The 13,803-nt window shown below is 43.0% G+C and overlaps 2 long non-coding RNA genes across 2 annotated transcripts in view; one reads left to right on the forward strand and one right to left on the reverse strand.

The window, feature by feature from the left end:
- Positions 1-811: 811 nt before the first annotated feature.
- On the reverse strand, positions 812-13,553 carry LOC148006652 (uncharacterized). The gene is made up of 5 exons (XR_015674119.1): positions 13,399-13,553; positions 9,028-9,279; positions 6,210-6,764; positions 3,366-3,473; positions 812-3,089 (listed from the first exon to the last, which is right to left on the reverse strand). It is a non-coding gene; the product is annotated as an uncharacterized LOC148006652 (long non-coding RNA).
- LOC102548571 (uncharacterized) overlaps positions 2,557-13,803 on the forward strand; it is a 43,111-nt gene continuing 31,864 nt past the window's right edge. Inside the window, exon 1 of the long non-coding RNA XR_015674102.1 lies at positions 2,557-2,804. This is a non-coding gene — a long non-coding RNA (uncharacterized LOC102548571). The remainder of the gene's footprint in view (positions 2,805-13,803) is intronic.

Genomic DNA, 13,803 nt, shown 5'->3' on the forward strand with positions numbered 1-13,803 from the left:
TGTGTCACCTCCAGAACCAGCATTTATTCTTAGTGCTCAGCTCCTCACTAGCTCTGTTTTCTCCATCTGAGCTCACACAGTCTTAGTATACTGTAGTCAGTTACGCACAGGTCTTCTTCTTAGAAGCTGGTCCCCGTGTGAGATAGCAATCCCATTCTGCCTTCACCACTTGCCAACCTTTCCTTCAGAAAGCACATCTGTGTTTATCATGGTTTATATATACTCAGCCCAGGGAGTGGCACTATTAGAAGGTGTGGCCCTGTTGGAGTAGGTGTATCACCATGGGGATGGGCTTTAAGACCCTCATCCTAGCCACCAGGAAGTCAGTCTTCCCCTAGCTGCCTTCAGATGAAGATGTAGAACTCTCAGCTCCAGCTGGACCATGCCTGCCTGATGGCTGCCATGTTTCCACCTTGGTGATAATGGATTGAATCTTTGGGTCCATAAGCCAGCCCCAATTAAATGTTGTCCTTATAAGAGCTGCCTTGGTGATGGTGTCTGTTCACAGCAGTAAAGTCCTAATACAATACCTGTCATTACTTTTAACTTCACAACCATCCTGTGATTTATAATCCTTATTTTCTATAACAGCTATAGTATCCATTGATACTTTAGATACACAATGTTCTAATTTCTGTATTGTAGTTTATTTTCCACATATGGTCTTCAGCTCCCCTATCTGCCTTCTTTCTCTTAAGACAAGGTTTCACTATATAACACAGGCTAGCCTGAAACTTGAGATCCTCCTGCTTTGGCATCTTTAGTGCTTAAAAATTACTTTCAAATTAAAATATTGTTGAAGAAAATGTTAGGAAAAGGAAAGCATTCTTTTATTGTTTCTTGACATCAAAAGCTCTGTTTTTACATCAAAGGGCAAAAGATATAGTTTATTCAGGTGTCAAAAATGAGTGACCATGGCCTAGGAATAGATTCAGGTTACCCCAAACTCCCAGCTTCATGAATCCCTCTTCCCTCCTTTTAAATGATCAGAGAAAATCCTGAAGTAAACTTTTTTTTTTTCAAATACGTTGGTGGGAACATCAAGTAGATGGGCTATAGCAGTGTGGGGAAACCCCTGCTTTAGACCTCAAATGTTGTTATCTGATGATAATAGATAACTGATGCTTGGGTTTTGGGTTGGTGGAAGCTTGAAGCTACTTGTCTGTTAGTACAATCCAAAAAAGGTGGTCGCACGAATAGGCATAAGGATGTTAAGTCAGAAACAGAGACGGGCAAGGGATGGCTGTTAAATGGGCTAAAGGTATCGTAAGGCAAACTGTAATCAGGGCCTGCAGTGTCCATCCTCTCCTAACCTGTCAATCAGTAGATGTTCAGTATGAGGTGCAGCTTCTTTTAGGGAAGTTCCAAAGTGCATACATGACATTTACGTGTTAGTACAGCAGTGGACTAGCTTTCTCTCACTCATGAATAGAAAATAAAGGTGTATAAAATCAGAGATTAACACTAGGCACTAGTGGTTTAAATATACTGAAAGAATTAAATAGTCTCTAACACGAGTCACTGAATATTACAGCTAAGGTTAAATTTGCACATTGAGGGGCTGGAGAGTTGGCTCAGAGGTTAAGGACACTGGCTACTCTTCTATAGGACCCAAGTTCAATTCCCAGCACCCACATGGCAGCTCACGACTGTCTGTAACTCCTGTTCCAGGGGATCTGACTCCTTCACACACACAGGCAAACCACCAATGTACATGAAATTAAAAAGAAAAAACATTGTACATTGAAAGAAGCAGTTGCAGCTCAAAGATTTGGTAATCTCATTTGTAGAAATTACTTAGTGTTTATAATTTAGGAGCTTCAAAATTGTCTCCAGAGAAGCTCATAGAGTTGTTTTTCTTTTAAAAAAAATCAAGCTCTTCATTTTATCCAGAGTGATTTAACTTTGAAATATTTTTCTTTCTTTCTTTAAAAAAATTCTGCTTAGTTATGTACTTCTAGAGTTAGCAGGATATATGAGTGTGAAATGAGGGGCTCAACTTCCCTCTTCTGATCCACAATGCCTCACTTTCTTGCTTTCTGGAGACTCAGATCTCAGGAGCTGCATTCTCTACTTTTACTCCGTATTTTGCCCTAATAGCTGAGCTAAATTCTTTATCAGCAATGAAAAAAAATGCTTCCTGTTATCATGAATAGCATCTGTACTTTATTATCGATGATCTAACTAAACCAACAGGGCACTCAATTCATCACAATAGGAACCTCAGTTCAAAGTTTGAACTTTAAGCTTGTAATCTGAAAGTGACGGTAGTGTGAACCTGACAGTGTGAACCAGGCAGTGTGACCCAGAGAGCACAAAGGACTGAGGAAGAGGATGGAAGCTAGCCATCGATTCTATTACTCTAATCTTTCATGTGGGAATTCTGGATGTGTTGGTACTTGAAATAATAACACAGCCGGGGAGATGCAACATGAAGACCTGAGTTTAAAAACCCAGACCTTACACTGAAAATGCTGTGAGGCTGGGCTTGGGTGTGTAGCTCAGTGGACGTGTGCTAGCATAGAATGTATGAGATCTTGTGCTCAACCCCGATTCCAACCTTAGCAAATGAGAAACCAGAAAACTGACGGTGGCAACATGTAGAGGGCCGCAATAACATTCGCCACCACTAGATGGCGCTGGCTTCCACTGCGCCCCACGTGGAAGGCCGAGCTAGACAAGATGGTGCCGGCCTTCGCCGCGCCAGCCGACTTCCTTTCAGGAAATTAACTGTGTGCGCATGTGCAAGAGTGCCTTCGTGCCAGGTCTTTGCCCACTCCAGGGCGTGCCTTATGAGATCATGGGTAAGTGACCAATCAGGTGTGGGTGCGCCGCGCTAGGGTGTATATAGCCGCGCCATGTTGGCGCGCCGGGGCTTCTCCATAAGATTTTAATAAAGTTTGGTCGCAGCTAGGATTCCTATGTCCACGCGTGTTTTCTTGCTGGTGAGAGGGAGCGCGAGGGACAGCAACACACATCTGTAATGTCAGCCTTGAGTGGAGACAGATGGATCCTTGAAGCTCACTGGCCAGGCAATCTAGAATTGGAGAGCTCCGGGGTCAGACGGAGACCTTGTCTAAAATAACAAGCTAGAGAGCAAGGACATCAGATGTTGGACTTTGGCATCCTTACACATATCTACACATACATCTCCCCCACCCATGTTGACACCTATATATGAATATATACATGCATACCCAAATAACAATTATTTGTATATTATATGTTAAAAGCTGCCAGGTACTGGAAAAAAAAAGATCTAGTCTGCAAAGCAGAAATATTGGGTCAAAGCTTCCAATTCTTCACTTTTTAAAAAAGATTTATTTATTTTTATTTTACGAGGGTTTTGCGTGTATCTGCATTACCTGCTTGCTTGGTCACCTTAGAGGTCAGTAGAAGGCATCAGAATTCCTGGCCCTAGAAGTTACAGCAGTGAGCCAGCGTGTGGATCCTAAGAACCAAACCCAGGTCTTCTGTGAGAGCAACAAAGGCTGTTAATCACTGAGCCATCTCTCCAGCTCTAAAAGCTTCTGATTCTGGGAGCTGAGAATCCATGTTTTTAAAATTCCTGCAAAATACTGTCCTCTCGTTATGACACAGACATTGTGATATGAACTCAAAGAAGCTGTGACTATTTACCTGCACCAGGCCTGCTCAAGCCTGGCATTGTCAAACATCAATAACAGACAGGGGAAAGGCTCATCTCTGTTGAACAAGTGGCTCACCATATATTCTGGGAGAATATCTGCTGGATATGTATTGATGACCCTGCTGGGCTCCAGTGGACAGTTTCAAACCTATAGTCACACAACCCTGATTACACTCAGTGGTCACCAAAACAAAGCAAAGAGTCAGGGGTGTGAGAAAGTGATTTACAGAGAGTGGGAATTAATAGAGGGGTGGGGTGGGGCAGACAGTTGCAGGGGAGGGGAGAGTCACAAGAATGCATAATATACAGGTACAGAATCATTGAAGGTCAAATTAAATGAATTAAAAAATTCTGTTTATCATTCTGATTACAGCAAGTTTATTAATCTGAAATGACAGGTCTAGGTAGAATTGTTATTATCATTTCATAGACTTGACCATTTTCTCTAAAATAATTTTGTTGTTTACTCTGATGCAAATTTAAGACCCTATCATATTTTGTACTCTGTGCAACCACAGGCACTCAATCCTGATTAATGTGAACAAAACGAGAGTGTATTGACTCAAAACGGACAATTCGGAGGTTGACCATGACTCTCATAACTACCATCCAGGTGTCTGATCCTTTCACCAACTTTCATTTTATTTGACAAATCAGACTTTCACCCCCTTATTAGCACAGGGAAGAAAAGGTTCAGGAATTGCTCTTGACTGCCCGCCTTTCCTGATGTGTCTTAATTTGATCTGATTCCCCTCTTCGATTCACATGGCTGGGAGGCAACTCTACTTGAAACATGTAAGGAAGTTTCTCTGTTATTTCTCTCATTGTTGTGACAACATATTGGTTAAAGCAACCAAAGAAAAAAAGGGCTTACTGTGGCTCATGATATAAGGGGCATCTTCATCTTGGCGGGAAGGGGTGCTGAGGTGCCTGGCCACACTCTCTGCAGGTAGAGGGCAGAGGGCAGAGGGCAGAGGGCAGAAGGCAGAGGGCAGAGGGCAGAGGGCAGAAGGCAGAGGGCAGAGGGCAGAGGGCAGAGGGCAGAAGGCAGAGGGCAGAGGGCAGAGAGTCATGCTTTTGTATTCCTTTATTCTGTGTTCCTCTTTATTCAGTCTAGACCCTAACCCATGGTGCATCCATTTCCAGGGTGGATCTTCCCTCCTCAGCCAAACAAATCTCTCTGAAAACACACTCACAGGCATTGTCGAGGGTGTGTGTTCTAGGTGATTCTAAGTCCAGGTAGGTTGACGCTGATGATGTAGCATCATTGTTTTTCAACCAGAAGGGGAAGTTCAATTAGCAGAAGAGAGGGGAAGGAAAGATATTTGCTGATCTAGAGGGAACAACAGATAAGCAACAATACTCCACAGTTTCAATTCTTGTTATTATTTTTTGCTCCATATTTTATACTCATCATTTTTCATGCCCTCAGGCAGTCTTTGAGAATCCGATTTCCACTCCAGACTGGATGTCTCAATGTAGCCCAGGCTAATCTACAAGTCTATTTGCCTGGGTTAGCCTTCAGCCCATGATCTCCCTGCCTTAGCCTATTGAGTTCTAGGGTTCTAGACATGTACTACCACATGTTCCTTGAAAATATGGTTTTTTATTACTAAATAACACTCTACTTTACATGGGAACTCTATTGGTTATTTAGTATTGTGTAATTATCCTCTCAAATCAGCAGCCTGCATCAACAAAAATATGAATTGTATAGTGGATGTTTTAGTATGAGGGATCTCACAGGCTTTTGTTGGATATTCTGGCCCAGAGCTTGTCATGAGATTGCAGTCAGTTGGGGTGGTGATGTCCCATCTAAGTGTGACTACCCACTACCACTTAATCTCAGCATTCTGAGATTCTGAGTCTCTGCATTAACCACTGCATGCTGAGGGGAGGGTGAGATGGGGGAGGGAAGAAGCTTATTAGATCAAGGTTGAGGTATTCTTTTCTTAAACTTGAAATGCACTGACTATATGAAACAACAGGCTTTGTCATGACATTTTCACACATGTGTTGACATACTTTGACCATATTCACCCCATTGCTTCTCTTATTTCTTCTCTAAATAGTCCCTTTCTACTTTCATGCATTACAAAAGCAAACAAACAAACAGCAAGCAACTAGACTGTGCAAAGGGAAGGAAAGTGTCTTCTGGCATCTGATTTATTTCACTGAGCACGGTGTCTCCGGTTCCATTCATTTTCCTGTACACAATGTGATTTTTGTTCTTATTTATAACCAAACGACACTCCATCCAGTATATCTACACCACAGTTCTTTTTTTTGACATTTTTCTTTTTTAAATATTTTTTATTTACATTTCAAATGTTATCCCCATTCCCACTTCCCCCTCCAGTAACCTGCTATCTCCCCCTGCTTCTATGAGGATGCTCCCCCACCCACTCCCTCCCACCCACCCCCTCCCTCCCAACTCCCTACCCTGACATTCCCCTACACTGGGATATCGAGCCTTGAGTGGACCAAGGGCCTCTCCTCCCATTGATGCTGGACAAAGCCATCCTCTGCTACATATGCGGATGGAGCCATAGGTCCATACCTGTGTACTCTTGGGATGGTGGTTTAGTCCCTGGGAGCTCTGGGGAGTCTGGTTGGTTGATATTGTTGTTCTTCATATAGGGTTGCAAACCCCTTCAGCTACTTCTATCATTTCTCTAACTCTTCCACTGGGGAGCCCATTCTCAGTTTGATGCAAGCGTCCACCTCTGTAGTTGTCATGCTCTAGCAGAGTCTCTCAGAAGACAGCTATATCAGGCTCTTTCCTTGGTCAAACACCGAAGCATGTGGGAAGGAACAGTACAGGGTGTGAGTACCTCGAGACACGGACCCTGGGTGCCATCCTCGAAGCTGCTTATCACAAAGGCCCCTTCTTTATTGTAAGGCAATTATGTTGGTTAGAACTTCTCAAGAGTTATATAAATGGGGGCCGAGAACATGGTTCAGTAGGTAAAGTACTTGCCAGGCCAGGCCGTGGGTCTGAGTTCAGATTCCAAGCGCTCATATATAACAGCTGGGTGTAGTGGCAGAGACCTGTGACCTCAGTACTGGGAGGAGTGAAATCAGAGCAATCTCCAGGGCTTGCTGGCCAGTCAGTCTAGATGAAATGGCGAGTTCTAAGTTCAGTGAATGAATCTTTACAAAAAAAATAAGGTGAAAAGTGGTAAAAAGAAGATACCTGAGTTGACCTCTGATTCCACATATAGGCCCAGACTCGTTCTCATCCTTCCCCCACACACCACACTCACATCTACGCACAGGAGTTTAAGTAGTTTTGTTGACATTGCTATATGTTTCTGGTAGTGAATTATTCACTAAAGAGTATACATTTAGTAAAGCCTTTCAAGAAGATTCATTCATTTTATGTCTATGTGAATGCTCATGGACCTGCTTGTTTGCCTGTGCGCTGCATAGGTGCAGGACCAGAAAGTGTGGGTCCCCTGGAGAGGGAGTCACCAGCAGTTGTGAACTACAAGTAACGCAGGTCTTCTGCAAGGGCAGGAAGTGCTCTTAACAGCGGAGCCATCTCTCTATCCCTAGGAAAGCCTTTAAACGTTGTAGTATTTGAAGACTATTCTGCAACAAGCAAAAAGGGAATAGGTTTAAGGCACTAAAAGTAATTATTGAGAAACCAGGTGATTCACACAAATCCAATCATATCCTGTCCAAAGGAACACACTTTATTCTCTAAGAAAGCTTGGTGAGATTATTGTGTTACCCTTAACATAAGGAGAAAGGTGTGTGGATGGTTCACTCTGGCCATGTGCCTGGGGCCATCACTCATTGCTCTGAGGTCCCTTCCGATTTTAATCAGTTCTACAGACAGGCTAGACTCACGCTGATCTGGTTTTTGGCCTTTCTGCATGCTGTCCTTGTCATCTCTAACACTTCCAGAGCATCTTCGGTTTTTCTAAGTTTAGCTCAGAAGTCCTGGCCACATTCTGGAGTGAATGTCACCAGAGTAGAGTTACCTCTCAGAACCTGGGGAGGAAGTGAGTTTTTCTAAAACAAAATTGGCAGTTATGGGACTAGAGAATGTTCAGTGGTCAAGAGTATGGGCTGGTCTTCCAGAGGATGAAGCTTTCATTCCTAACACCCACACAGCAGCTCACAGCAACCTGTAACTCCAGTTCTAGGGGATCTAATGTCCTCTTCTGCTCTCTGCAGGTACTAGACATGCACTTGGTGTACAGGTATGTGCCAAGGTCTTCTGCAAGAGCAGGAAGTGCTCTTAACAGACCAGGGATGTGCAGGCAAAAAGTCCATATGTATAAATTAAAAACAAATAAACATTAGGCAAAAATTTTAAAAAAATCCACAGATCTCAAATTCTTCACTAAAATGGTGTAGCCTTTGTATGTAACCGACATTTCGAGAATGTAAAGTTCAGAAAACTTTAATATTGGTTTATTGTTCATTACTGTAACAAGAAGGAGTACTGAGGACTTACAAAGGAAAGAGGCTTGGTTAGCTCACAGTTTTGGAATCTCGGTACCTAAATAGCAAAGGGCCAATTCTCGTGAGGCTCCTTTGGTTGTCTCATCATTATAGATAGCACCACAGTGGGAGCTCCTGTGACAGGGAGCCGTACAACATCCTAAAATGGACACCAAAGCTGGCACAGGGGTTGGGTTCACTCTTAAAACAAATAATCCCTATTAGAGTTCAGGGTCCCAGTATCACTTCAGTTCCTTCTGGACATGTCTGCAACAGTTAAAGATTCTTCACTAGACTCCACATCTTAATATTAGCACCTTTAGGACCAAACACATGAACTCTGGGGAACAAGTTCAAATCCAAACACAGACCTAGATCACTCTGTTTTTCAGTCTAGTTCTCACTATGCAGTCCCGACAGACCTGGGACTCACAGCTCCATCTGCTTCTGCCTCCTGAGTACTGGGACTAAGGTGTGCGTGGACACACCAGGCTAGATTAATTATAATACGTGCAATTTAAGTGTGGTGTAAGTAGCTGTTACAGCGCATTGTTTAGAGTGACAAGAAGATGTGTGTGTGTGTGTGTGTGTGTGTGTGGTGTGTTATACACATTTTGTTTCTCTTTTTGAGGCAGGGTCTCACTATCTGGTGTAGGTGTACTTCAAATTCACAATCCCCCTGTCTCTTCCTATCTCTTCTAAGTGCAGGTATTACAGGCGTCTACCACTGTGTTTGGCCAAAATAGTTCCCATCCAGGAGGAGTTGACTCTGTGAATGTCACATAGATGGAAACTTGATTATATTTGTAGCACCTCACGTCCCAGAGTGAACCAGCCATTCAGGAAAGAGTTCTTTATACTCTTCAGACACCCTAGCAGTGAGCATCTGCTGCTGATGTAAGGGCCTCAGTACTCAGCCTCACCTTAGCGCTTCCCTTCGGTCTCCACAAGCTTTCCTTTCTCTGTTCTGTTCTCTGCTGGTGCTTCTTTTTTAGAAATTAGGGAGTAGAAAGGTGGCTCGGCAGTTTGGAGCACTGGCTGCTTTTCCAGAGGATCCAGGACCGATTCCCAAAGCCCACATAATCACCTGTCATTTCAGTTCCAGAGGGATCCAATGTTCTCTTCAGCTCTCCCAGGACACCAGACGTGGGCAGATGTACAGGCAGGGAAAGCACCTGTGTGCAAACAATAAAATATTAATATTATGATTTATTTATTTTCCATGCATGGGTGAGTGTGATATGGGTGAACATGTGGAGGTCAGAGGACATTTTGTAAAAACATGTTCTCTCCTTTTTTATTTAATTTTCATAAATTTTATTATAAAAAAACTTATGGATAAAAGAAATCACATGTAGAAATTAACCAGATTCAAAGTCTAGACAGCTCAATGAACTTCTATACAGTACATAGTGCTTCACACTGGATTTTACACTTTAAGTGAAAGATTCCTGACAGAGATAGAAACAGAACAGAACAAAACAAACAAACAAAAAAACCAACTAGGCTAAAGCTACTTTTTTTTCTCCTTCTACCAGGTGGATGCTGGGAACTGTGCTGTTAGGCTTGGTAGCAGCAGTCTGACCCACTGAGTTGTCCCCTTGGCCTTAGTGATACTTCTTAAACTACGTATACCAAACACGTGTCAAAAGGGTCTGATGAAAGGGACTAGAAAACACATCGCCATGGTTTTAAGATATTTAATGGTCATCCGGGTGAATTACACTGTGAGGTCTCTTTATTAGCATATGCAGTATCTACGACACCGCCTGCATTCTCTGTCTCAGTGTACTGTGGGTTACTTCATAGCCTTATTTTTCTCCCTCCCCTGAGCAGGCTCAACACACTGCATAATAGGTGCTAACAAAGCATGGCTTTGCAGACATGATTTCTAACCAAGAAATGCTAGCTCAGAGAAACGTCTCAGCATTCAACACTGCTGTCAAGGATTATCCAAGTTCTGAAGATCTCAAAGGAGTCACTTTCCGTCAACTTCCTTTCTTTAAACAAAATATAGGACATTGGATTATATTGAATGATTGATTGATTATTCGGGGATTGAACGCAAATTCTCAAGAATTCAAGGCAAGCTGGGAATGGTGCCTCATGCCTTTAAACCCAGCATTCAGGAGGCAGAAGCAGGCAGATCTCTGTGAGTTCGAGGCCAGCTTGGTCTATAGAGAGAGTGTCAGGACAATCAGAGCTCCCCAGAGAAACCCTGCCTTGAAAAAAACAAAAGAATGCAGGACAAAGGAGGGGAAAATTTGGAAGGTGATGCAAGAACAAGAAAGAGTACATTAGAAAAAGCAGGAGTCGGTCAGCTCAGCTTTCTCTTCCTCATACCACCCACATGCCACCTTCATGACTTGTAAGCATCACTACCTCCCAAGAAGTCCTTCTTCCAAACAGTACCAGTATGAAGTTGGGGCTATGTGGCTCCAATGCATGAGCCTGTGAAGACACAGTTGAGACAAAGCCCACACCAAAGTCTCGGGCAGCTCAGCGTGTGTTCAGTCTATAGCATGTTCTATGCACCAGACGGTCTCCTCAGAGATGGAAACTAAAGGACTAGGCATTTCAGCTTCTTGGTGCTCTATGAAGCATGTGCCTACAGAGTGCTTTCTCTTTTTTGATCTCTAATATTTACAAATGTGGGAAATATATCGTGAAACAAAAAATAAACAAATAAACATGGATCAGCCTGTTCTCTTTCCTCATCTCTTAATTTTAATTGAAAGAGCAAAATTTAAATCTTTTGCTAGAATGGTCACCCCAAGTTTTAAATAGTTGCCTTTAGTCCTTAAAGGAGAAAGGAGGCTTGCTCCCTTCTACACACACATGAGAGGTTTTTATTTTTGTGTCTTGAATAGTTAATTTCAGGATTACAACAATTCCACACATGTGTGGGTATGCATGTTGGCCAACTAAGTCAAAGCCAGGATTCCAGAAACAACCCGTCCATGGAACAGAGGCTGTTCATAGCTTTGGTTCACTCTGATAACTTGTGGCTGTGGAAAACTGGGTGCATGCTGAACCCTGCTGACGACTTTTTCGGGTTATCTTTCTTTGCGTGCTGTCCTTTGGACATCTGGAGTCAGTACACCATCCTGTAGGCTCTCTGGGTCACGAGGATCCTGTTTTCATCCGGAGGACAGTGCCTTCTTGCTCAGCGCTTATCAATGGTTCCTGTGCTTATCTGTTTCTGTGCTCTATCTTCTGGCCCCAGTTCTCCGTCATCCGTAGAAGGTCAAAGTCTTGGAATGGAAGTCAATAAAACAGCCAGGATGTGCTTGCTGCTTTCCTCTGGTCTCTGACAGCCCTCATATGATCTTGAGTTTAGCTAGCCTTAGATTTACCTAGGTCACGAAGCTAACCAGTCTTCCCTTTTTCTGACTTGAAAGTGCGTGCTTTCTCAAGGCTCCTGAAACCTTTTGGTTCTCTTCAGTGATTTGAAGTTCAGTGGCTGGTTACAGCTTGCTCAATAATCCTGGGAACCAGCATCAGGTATCTGCAGTGCTGGTGGCTCATACTAGCAATATTCTGTGCTACCTCACTTTGTGTTCAGGGAAGCCTGTGCAGTAAGATCTCAGTCCTGTTTGGTTCGGCTGGAGATCTGTGAAGTCCGGTTAGACCAAGATGAGTCCAGGAACTAAAGCTTAGATCTGAGTGGAGGCTCTTAAAGTCCAGTTTTAAAAGTTTGTATACTACAGGACATTGCAAGGTTGGCCACCTTTCTCCAGAATATTTCAAACAAGTATCCACGTGCAGCTTATTGAAGTAGAAAATCACCCTGAATTCAACTTTAGACCTGTGATAGGGCAAGGCTCTTAACCTTTTCGAGTCCCAGTGTCTGTCTGTCCTACCAGCTAAGATTCAGTTACATCTAAGGCCAAATGAAGCCAAGTCTTTGTTATACCCTGATTCTAAGTGAAGGAAAAGGGAAGGATTCATTAACTCCTGACCCACAGAAGATTAATTCAAGGAGGAAATAGCATCAGGCTTCCCAGCATCCTTAGGGACTTAGCCTGGCTTTGTCCATCTGTATATGCACATGAATAGTCTGTGGGGTAGTGTTAGTCCAGGCTACTGTCTTTTAGGTCTAGCTCTTACAGTCTTTCACACCTATGTTACAAAGAACTTATTCTTTTCAGGACTTTTAGCTTTGACACCTGACTTTCCTAGCATGGTGCACAGGACTTACATACATCAAAGGTTTCTGTATCCATGTACACAGCCCTTTGACTCCTGCTGACTCAGGAGAACTCTTACCTCAAGCCAGTGCTCCATAACTATCTGGTGCTGTGTCCAGATCACAGTAAACACTGCTGCTTATTGTGCATCTTGTATTCCCAGTCAATTAAAGTTTAGGCATTTTCGGATGTATGTATGTGTGTATGTGTGTATGTGTGTATGTCTGTATGTGTGTATGTGTGTATGTGTGTATGTGTGTATGTCTGTGTGTCTGTATGTGTGTATGTGTGTATGTGTGTATGTCTGTATGTCTGTGTGTCTGTGTGTCTGTGTGTCTGTATGTCTGTATGTTTGAGTGCTCTGCCTCAGGGTGTATAAGTGCACTGAGTGGTACCTGTTATCTGGATTCCCTGAAACTGGAGTGGTGGACAGCTGTATGCTGCAATGTGGGTTCAGAGAACCAAGCCCCGGTCTTCTGCGGGAGCAGCAAGTGCTGATAGCTGCTGAGGTATCTCTCCAGGCTTAGTCTAGGTTTTTAAGTAGTAGCCAGAAGTGGGCTGTCTAACTTGATTTACTCTTTAGTATGCCATTAGTTGGCTGTTACCAATCCATTTGCACAGAGAAAGTTGTTGCTCAGAGAGTTTAGATCAGCTGCCCAAAGTGAATCACCTGGTAAAAGGCAGATTCGGTGTTTTCTCTCAATTTTCCCAGCTGCCATTCCAAAGCTATTTCCTATAACCTTATCAGCTAGGAATTAAAACACATTTCCATCAGATTCATTGTGCGGATGGGGTTTACAGAATATTTGCTTTAACTAACCTGGAAGATGCATTTATGAGCTTCTAATCCTAAGAGGGCTTTTACGCCAGTCATCTTGCATGTGCCTCTGCATGGTAGGTCTCCATTAGTGTCGGGAGGGAACCATGTGCTAAATTAAGCCATAGCCTTCAGATTTTTTCCTCTGCCAGCCTGGAGTGAGTATTGTGTTTCTTTTCCTCTGTGGGGCCAGTAGTGATAGGCCTCAGATTCCCGTTTTCTCTTTTACAGTTTGCATGTGGAATTATAGCCTATTAAAATGCCAGTGTGACACTCTCTTTTCTTACCTCTCTTTCCTTCTGAGACAGTGTAGCTCTTGCAGTCCTGGTAGATTCAACCCTCCGGTCGGTCTCCATTTCCCAAGTATTTAAATTCTAGCACCCTTTCCTCATTAGAAAAGTACAACTTGTCTACTCCAGAGGTTCAAAAGCTCCTTTTGTCTACACTTTTGCTATGCATCACCACATGATTGCCTGGTAACTTCTGTCTCCTCTTTAACAATGGGTTTCTTGTTTGGGGTAATTAGCTCTAAGTGAGCATCTAATTGGTAAGGATTCAGGATCTCTTCTCTCGGTTTCTTTCAATCCTGTAGGCCAGTAGCTCAGGTCTCTTGGCTTTTAAGTGTTATTGAAAAGTATTGAAAAAAGAACCAAAAAAAAAAAAAAAAAAAGAAAAGTATTGAAAAAAAAAGT

Source organism: Rattus norvegicus, chromosome 2 (assembly GCF_021556685.1).
Source record: "Rattus norvegicus strain SHRSP/BbbUtx chromosome 2, alternate assembly SHRSP_T2T, whole genome shotgun sequence".
Classification (NCBI taxonomy): Eukaryota; Metazoa; Chordata; class Mammalia; order Rodentia; family Muridae; genus Rattus; species Rattus norvegicus.